Source organism: Mirounga leonina, unplaced genomic scaffold, assembly GCF_011800145.1.
Source record: "Mirounga leonina isolate KUSES-001 unplaced genomic scaffold, KU_Mleo_1.0 Mir_180, whole genome shotgun sequence".
Classification (NCBI taxonomy): domain Eukaryota; kingdom Metazoa; phylum Chordata; class Mammalia; order Carnivora; family Phocidae; genus Mirounga; species Mirounga leonina.
In genome coordinates this window covers 32,866,804-32,875,764 of record NW_023270469.1, presented here as the reverse complement: position 1 = coordinate 32,875,764, position 8,961 = coordinate 32,866,804, and the positions used below count along the sequence as shown (strand labels likewise).

At 40.2% G+C, this 8,961-nt stretch overlaps 1 non-coding gene across 1 annotated transcript; it reads left to right on the top strand.

Annotated features, from left to right (window-relative positions):
• Nucleotides 1–7,618: 7,618 nt before the first annotated feature.
• On the top strand, nt 7,619–7,691 carry TRNAK-CUU. Its single transcript has one exon. It is a non-coding gene; the product is annotated as a tRNA-Lys (tRNA).
• The last annotated feature ends 1,270 nt before the right edge of the window (nt 7,692–8,961 follow it).

Sequence of the window (8,961 nt, the reverse complement as noted above, 5' to 3'; positions counted from 1 at the left end):
AAGCTCAGGCCCAAGTTAGGTGGAACATACCTGTAGTTTGAGTTGAGGAAGCATTTCCCTAGGAAATTTTAATTTCCTATTTTAAAGATTATGGTTTTTTTCCTCCTATACCTTGAGGCCCACTTACTACTTCTGTTGGTAAGAAGCTTTAGAGTTTCCACGTCTTGGGTCTTGCACTTTTTATCTTGTCCCCTTTTCCAGTTAAAAGTTCACCATAGTTTAAAAAACATATTTCGCCTTATGGGGCACCTGGGTGGCTCAGTCAGTTAAGCATCTGCCTTCAGCTCAGGTCATGATCTCAGGGTCCTCAGGGTCTGCTTCTCCCTCTGCCTCTGCCCCTCCCCCCGCTCGTACTCTCTCTCCCATTCTATCTCTCTAAAACAAATAAAAAAAATTTTTTTTTTAAAGATTTTTATTTTTACTTATTTGAGAGAGAGAGAACACAAGTGGGGAAGGAGCAGCAGGAGAGAGAGAAGCAGGTCCCCACTGAGCAGGGAGCCTGATGGGGGGCTCAATCCCAGGACCCCGAGAAAATGACCTGAGCCGAAAGCAGACACTTAACTGAGCCACCCAAGTGCCCCTAAATAAAATCTTTAAAATCTAAATAAATAAATAAACAAGTTCATCTTAGTTTTGCTAACTAGAAGTTAGTAAAAAGTTAGTTTTACTAACCAAAAAAATGTTATGTCTTTATATAGTGGAGATTCTCAAATTTTGTCCCAATTAGAGAAATTTATATCTTTAATTGAAACTATTTTGGCCCACTTAATTGAGTATTTTCTTATTTTAATGAATAGAATTAACTTGAGTTATCCTTTTCCTATGCAGAGTGAGAAATTATAAGCAAGTGGTTTCCAATATTTGCTTAAATATATTTTTATCCTCCCTAATCTTACATAGGAATCCTAATTTTGAGAACACAGCTGCCCTAAAATTTTAACATTTTCAGTGATGTATGCCTGTCCATGAAAAAAACAAATTCTTTTTAAATAAGGGAGCTTCTTTAATTACTTCCATTTAGTATGAATTCAGGAAACATACTTTGCTACTCTCATTTGTAGGGACCAATTTCTTGAGTTTATTTAAAATAAAAGACAAAGTTATTCAAGTAAAACAGGAAGAAATGAAGATTATTTTTTTTATAAAGATTTTATTTATTTGTCAGAGAGAGAGATACAGAGCACAAGCAGGGGGAGCGGCAGAGGGAGAAGCAGACTTCCCGCTGAGCAGGGAGCCCGATACGGGACTCGATCCCAGGACCCTGGGATCATGACCTGAGCTGAAGGCAGACACTTAACTGACTGAGCCACCCAGGCATCCTGAAATGAAGATCTTTTAAAATAAATGGTATTAATAGGAATAGTGGATCATTTTTAGGGCCATCAGATTTTAAATTGCAGACAGTGGAATGGGTACAGGACATGGAGCCAAAATGACTTCACAAAGCTGTTTGAAATAGTTGCCTGCCTTTTTTTCCTTTTTTATTTCAAAGATTAGTGTACAGAGTCAGAAAATGTTTAAAATCATCACAGTCTTTTTTTAAAGATTTTATTTATTTTAGAGATAGAGAGCACAAGTGGGGGAAGGGGCAAAGGGAAAAGTAGACTCCCCGCTGAGCAAAGAGCCTGATGTGGGGCTCAATTCCAGGACCCTGGGATCATGACCTGTGCCAAAGGCAGATACTTAACTGATTGAGCCACCCAGGCGTCCCTGTCACAGTCTTTAAAATACATTATACACTCTAATGAAATCAACCATACTATGCAATTATTTTCACTAAGATTTACACATGAATTTAATGCATTTCACAGTTTGATAAAATAGCCTGATAAATTACCCCCCTTCCCCTCAATTTAAAGCCACATGAAAGATATGGAACTTTTCACTTTTGGTCTTTCACCTTGAATTACAAGGTAAAGTAAGTTCTGGAAAATTCAAAACATGACATTTTCCACTGCTCTGTTAAAAGAAGTTATGGGGCGCCTAGGTGGCTCAGTCAGTTAAGTGTCTGGCTTCAGCTCAGGTCATGATCTCAGGGTCCTGGGATCGAGCCCCACATCGGGCTCCCTGCTGGGCAGGGAGCCTGCCTCTCCCCCTCCCCTGCCCCTGCTCATGTTCTCTTTCACTATCTCTCTCTCTCTCTCAAATAAATAAATAAAATCTTAAAAGAAGTTATAATTCCTTCCAATTTTTTAAAGTTATATTTAACTTTTATAAAACAGGTATTACATGTGTATGATAAACAAAAGAATGCCAGAAAAAGTCCGTGAAAAGTTTTTGTGTCTTCCATTTTCTCTCCGAAAAGTACCCTTACTGGTTTTGCATGTGTCCTTTCAGAAATGCTCTTTGCATAACAAAGCACATATATGTGTTCTCCCATTTGGGATGCAAATGATAACTTACTCTTTATACTGTTCAATACCTTGATGTTGTTAGTTAATATCTTAGGGGTCTTTCCGTATCAACATGTACAGAACTGCCCCCATTCTTTTCAGCAGCTCCATAGAATTCCACTGAAGGGTTCAAACCATAATTTAATTAGTTTTCCCTTAGAGAGTGAGGCAGCCATGCATCCAGCTCAAGAGATTAGACTCTGGAGCCAGATAGTATGGGTTCGAATCCTGATTTTACCCCCTCCTCCCTGTATAAACTTGGACAGATGACTTAATTTCTTGCCTCAGTTTTCATATCTGAAAAAAGGGAATAATGAATAATGACCATGCTACTGAACATGTTTGTTCTTGAGGGTTAAGTGAGTTAGTATTTGTGAGACACGTGAATGTTTCTTACATAGATGGATAGGTCTAGATTGTTTCTAGTCTTTTGCTGCTACAGGCAATGCTGAATATTCGAGTACTTGTGTGTGCACAAGATCCTAGAGTTTGAATCACTAAAGGTAAAAAGAGAAAATGTATATATACCCCCTTTCTCTGCTGTATTTTTCTTCTTTAGTACTTAACACACCATTTGACATACGCATTTAGAACATTGTATTTTTAATTCCATAAATTGGCCCAAATTTCTTCTCTTAACATTTGGAAAGAAAAATGACAACCAGAAACCTAAGGAACCTCCTGTGTTCCAGATTTTTAAAGAGGGCTTTAGAAAGAACCCATACATCTGGAAGCTGCGTGTTCTGTAGTGCTCATCTTCCTGAGGGAGATGTGAGGTGAGGGAGTCACTGTTCTTCCCTGTCTATGGGGGCTGTGTATGTGTATGTGTGTTGGGCGGGGGGCTTGCGGAGACCCTGTAGACAACGGAAGACCTGTAAGTGTCTCTGATATGTGCAATGACATAGATTGCCGAATAAACTCTGGAGGAAAAAGAAGAAAAGATGCCATTAATTTTACTTAGAAGGTTCAGGAAGAAAGATGTGGCAATGCAGCCTTGCGCACATCTACCCTCATCCGTACCACTTTGGTGCACATTGGCCGGACTTCCAGCTGCCAGTCCCCAAATTTCCTTGCTTGAGGACTTTGGCCCCAGCATGACAGCTAGGAAGTATAAGGAATGGATGAAATCTCCCCCGAACCCCACCCTGCCAAAATCCCTCCATCGGTGACTGGCAGGAAGAAGTGTATAAATACCCAGCACTCTAACCCCCTCCATGGGGAGACTCTGAAGTCCCAGGGTTCTCCAGCAGGATTAAGTCTTAGTTACTCACACTGGGACCCTGCTGGAAAACAAGTCTTTGTTGCTGCCCTCCCTTCCCGATCTGATTTCCCCTCGCCCCACTGGTGTCTCCTGGGATCATCTGCCACATAAACTGCTTGCCCTTGACACCTGGCTTAGTGTCTGCTTCCAGGAGAACCCAAAGCAACACAAGACATATTAAATTTGTGTTTTAGGGAGGGGGAGATTGTGTGTGTGTGTAAGATTTGGAAGTTCATAAATTTATATTCTGGGTGTGTAATATCTTTGTGCATTAGCCATACTGGTGGAATAATGTTAGTTAATGTGCAAGGCGATTATCTTAGATTTCTCTTCTTAGGATAGAAGAGAATTCTCATTTCCATTTATCAAATCAATTTCCTTTAGATATCAAAAATTGCTGAAGTCAGTTTACATCCCTATTTAGGAGAAATTAATCTGATGCTACATTAAATGACATTTCGGTCTACTCAGGATCAGAACAATATAGTTGTTTGAAGTGGAAAGGCAACATGTTAAAAAATTCTAGTGGAAAAATATGGTGGCACTCCCCACATTTGTCATGTTGCTGCCAGTTACACGGGAAGCCAGTTCAAGAGGGAGATCTTTCACCCTAAAACTCAAAACCTGAAGATGCCCGGGCTTGGGTCCTGAGGTCCAAACAACTAACTTCAAGGCTAAGTTTCAAGATCTAATGTATGAGTGTGTAGATGGAAATTCTTGCTGAACTACGTGTGAAAGTGCAGCTGATAAGGCAATTGCTAAGTTCTTACTTAACAGGAATGAGATGAAATGAGATCCTGGAAAATCAGAGCAATACACCCTGGTTTGAAAAACAGTGTGTTCATTTGGGAGAGACAACAGGCATTAAAAAAATGTAAGAACTCGTTTATTCAAAGGGTGCCTCCATTTGTGTATCTGTAAGGGGGGGTCACCTTGATGATTGCTTGGATAGGTCTGGGGGGTTAATTTAAAAAGTAAACATAAGTCGTTACTAAAAGAACTGTTTTGTTTTTTTAAAGATTTATTCATTTGACAGAGAGAGACACAGTGAGAGAGGGAACACAAGCAGGGGGAGTGGGAGAGGGAGAAGCAGGCTTCCCACGTAGCAGGGAGCCCAATGCGGGGCTCGATCCCAGGACCCTGGGATCATGACCTGAGCCGAAGGCAGACGCTTAACGACTGAGCCACCCAGGCGCCCCTAAAAGAACTGCTTTTAAGAGGTAGAATGACATGAGCTTTTCTGTAGATCTTCCTCAGAGCAGTGTTTATATCAGCAAAAGATGGCAAACTACCTAAATGTCCCTCTCACAGCGGCATGGCTAAGTCACTACAGTGTAGTTTCGTGTGCAGTTCTGTACAGAGTTAAAAAAGGGAGGCAAATAGTTACATGGACTAACACTGAGAGAGATCTAAGGTGCTGGAGTGAAAAGAAAGTTGCTGAAAAAAATGCACATCTGTATTTTAAAAAGAAACTATATGATTTTATAAAGATATATATGTGGATCTGTGTGTGTGTGCATATTGATTTTTTTAACAAATTTTATTTATTTGAGAGAGAGAGAGCACAAGTGGTGGGGAGGAGCAGAAGGAGAGGGAGAAGTAGACTCCACGCTGAGCACAGAGCCCGACGCGGGGCTCGATCTCGACCCCGAGATCATGACCTGAGCCAAAAATCCTAAGTCAGTCGCTCAACCGATTGAGCCCCCCAGGAGTCCCTGCATATTGAATTTTTATTTGTCATTGCCTCCCCTGCTAGATAGTAAGCTCTATAAAGGCAAGAACTATGTTGTTGTTGTTGTTGTTTTTAAGATTTTTTTATTTATTTGACAGAGAGACACAGCGAGAGAGGGAACACAAGCAGTGGGAGTGGGAGAGGGAGAAGCAGGCTCTCCTCTGAGCAGGGAGCCCTATGCAGGGCTCGATCCCAGGACCCTGGGATCATGACCTGAGCCAAAGGCAGATGCTTAACGACTGAGCCACCCAGGCGCCCCAGAGGCAGGAACTGTTTTCTATGTTTCGTTCACTGCTATACCCTCAGTGCCCTTAGTAGCGGCTCAATAGTTAATTTTTTTTCAGTAGTTATTTATTTACTTTTGTGTGTATGTGTATGTTCCTTTCTCTGTGGTAAAATATACACAACATAAATTTGCCATTTTACCCTTTTTAAAGTGTATGGTTCAGTGACATCAAAGAAATTCACGTTGTTGTGTAACCATCCCCATCATCCATCTCAAGGACTTTTTTCATTTTCCCCAACTGGAACTCTGTCCCCATTAAACATTAACTGCCTCCTCCCCACCTCCCCCTGCCCCTGGCAACTACCATTCTACTCTCTATCTCTATGAATTTAACTACTCCAGGTACCTCGTATAAGTGGAATCATATAATCATATAATATTGTTGTTTTGCTACTGGCTTATTTCATTTAACATCCTGTCTTCAAGGTTCATTCATGTCAGCATGTATCAGAGTTTCTTTTCCTTTTTTTAAAAGATTTATTTACTTATTTTAGAGACACAGAGAGATAGACAGAGCACAGTGGGAGGGGCAGAGGGAGAGGAGGAGAATCCGAAGTGGACTCCCCACCGAGTGCCCAGCCAGGTGCGGGCCTTGATCTTATGATCCCGAGATCATGATCTGAGCCAAAATCAAGAGTGGGATGCTTAAACAACTGAGCCACCCAGGCACCCCAGAGTTTCCTTCCCTTTTTTATTTTATTTTTTTTTTAAGTTTTTTATTTATTTATTTTTTTGACAGAGAGAGAGCACAAGAAGGCAGAGTAGCAGGTAGAAGGAGAGGGAGAAGCAGGCTCCCCACTGAGCAAGGAGCCCAATGCGGGGCTCGATCCCAGGACCCTGGGATCATGACCTGAGCCGAAGGCAGTTGCTTAACCAACTGAGCCACCCAGGTACCCCGATTTTCCTTCCTTTTTAAGGCTGAATATTATTCCATTGTGTGTGTGTGTATGTTTAATGTAATTTTTCCATATAGCTCTCTCTCTCTCTTTATCTATATAGAGAGATACACACCACATTTTGTTTATCCATTCATCTGTTGATGGATACTTGGGTTGTTTCTACCTCTTGGCTGTGAATAATAATGCTATAAACATGTCTATGTATAATCAAGTCTCTGATTGCAGTTCTTTTGGGTAGATACCCAGAAATGGAATTGCAGGATCATATGGTAGTTCTATTTTTAATTTCTTGAGGAACCACCATACTGTTTTCTGTAGCAGCTGCACCATCTTACCTTCCCACCAGCAGTGCACAAAAGTTGCAACTTCTTCACATCTTTGACAACATTTGTTAACTTCAGCGTTCTTTATAATAACAATCCTAATGGCTGAGAAGTGGTCAATAGTTATTTTTTGAATGAACCAACAATATCTCTAAAATTAGAATAATTACTTATTCATTGTATTTTGTCTAAGGATACTAGTGTTATCAAAAGAATGCTTATATGCTTTTGAGATACACTGTTTTCAATAGCAAGAACATTGGAGTGTCCATTTTATACAAGACATCTAATAGGCCCTAAGGCAAAATATATTGTTAAATTCAAGTTACTGTTTTAATTTAGATAAATAATGTCCATTGTCAATGTCCATTTATTCTAGAGACTGTACTAAAAGATCTTTCAAGGTTCTGTCCTATACAGTTTCATTTATAGAATGAAATTAAATATTTAAACACAAGAAAAACCAACATTCATCCTCAAAAAATTACACATAGAATTACCCAATGAGCCAGCAATTCCACTCCCAGAAGAACTGAAAATAGGTATTCAAATAAAAACTTGTACACAGATGTTCATAGCAGCATTATTCACCATAACCACAAGGAAACAACCCAAATGTTCATTAATGGATGAATGAAAAAACTAAATGTGGTATATTCATACAGCCATAAAAAGGGATATATGCTACAACATGGATGAACCTCCAGAAGATGATTCTAGGGGTGCCTGGCTGGCTCAGTTGGTAGAGCATGAGACTCTTGATCTCAGGGTCGTGTGTTCGATCCCCAAGTTGGGCATGGAGCCTACTTAAAAAAAAAAAGAGAGGGGCACTTGGGTGGCTCAGTCAGTTGAGCATCTGACTCAGGTTTCTGCTCAGGTCGTGATCTCGGGGTTATGATCTTGGGGTTGTGGGATCAGCCCTAGGTCAGGCTCTGTGATTGGCAGGGAGTCAGCTTGAGATTCTCTCTCCCTCTCCCTCTGCCCCTCCCTGCACTCATGCTCTCTCTCTCTCAAATAAATAAATCTAAAAAAAAAAAAAAAAATAGAAAAAGAAAATATTACCCTAAGCAAAAGAAGCCAGAAACAAAGGCCACATATTATATGATTCTATTTATATGAAACATCCCGATAGGTAAATCAATGGAGACAGAAAGCAGATGAGTGGTTGCCAAGGGCTGTGGGAGGGAAGAATGAGGACTACCTGCCCACCCAGGGTGATGAAAATGTTTGCAACTCGATAGAGGTAATGGTTGCATAACATTGTGAAATTACTAAAGTATTACTAAATCATACACTTTTCAATGGTTACAATGGTGAAGTTTTTGCTCTGTGAAATTTACCTCAATTTTTTTAACAAAAGTAACATATCTCCACACAGCAGGGAGAAGGCTAGAAGAAACAAGGGCTTCCTCCCATGCTCAAGTGCACTCCTCTGAGCTAATGACTGTCAATGGTTTCTTACAAATCCTTCAAGAAAATATTGGTGCATAAGTTGTTTTTTTTTTTAATAGAAATTGGATCATATTCCACACACTGCTCTTCACCTTGTTTTTTCCACTTAATGATACATTTTAGTGATTTCTCTATGTCAACATGTTTAGTGCTGGTTCATTCATTTTAACAGGTGCATAGTAGTATTTTATTGACTGAATGTACCTTAATTTGTTTAACTAGCCCCCTCTTGATGGATGCTTATGTTGGCTACTGCAGACAACCTTTAAATATTCCTATTCAAAGATCTTTGTGCAAGTATGCAGACATACAAGATAAATTTCTTTCTTTCTTTCTTTCTTTCTTTCTTTCTTTCTTTTTAAAGATTTTGTTTTTTTATTTGTCAGAGAGATTGGGAGAGACAGAGAGTAAGCACCAGCATGGGGAGCGGCAGGCGGAGGGAGAAGCAGGCTCCCTGCGGAGCAAGGAGCCTGATGCGGGGCTTGATCCCAGGACCCTGGGATCATGACCAGAGCCGAAGGCAGATGCTTAACCTACTGAGCCATCCAGGTGTCCCCAACATAAATTTCTTTTTTTTAAAAAAGATTTTATTTTTATTTATTTGACAGAGAGAGA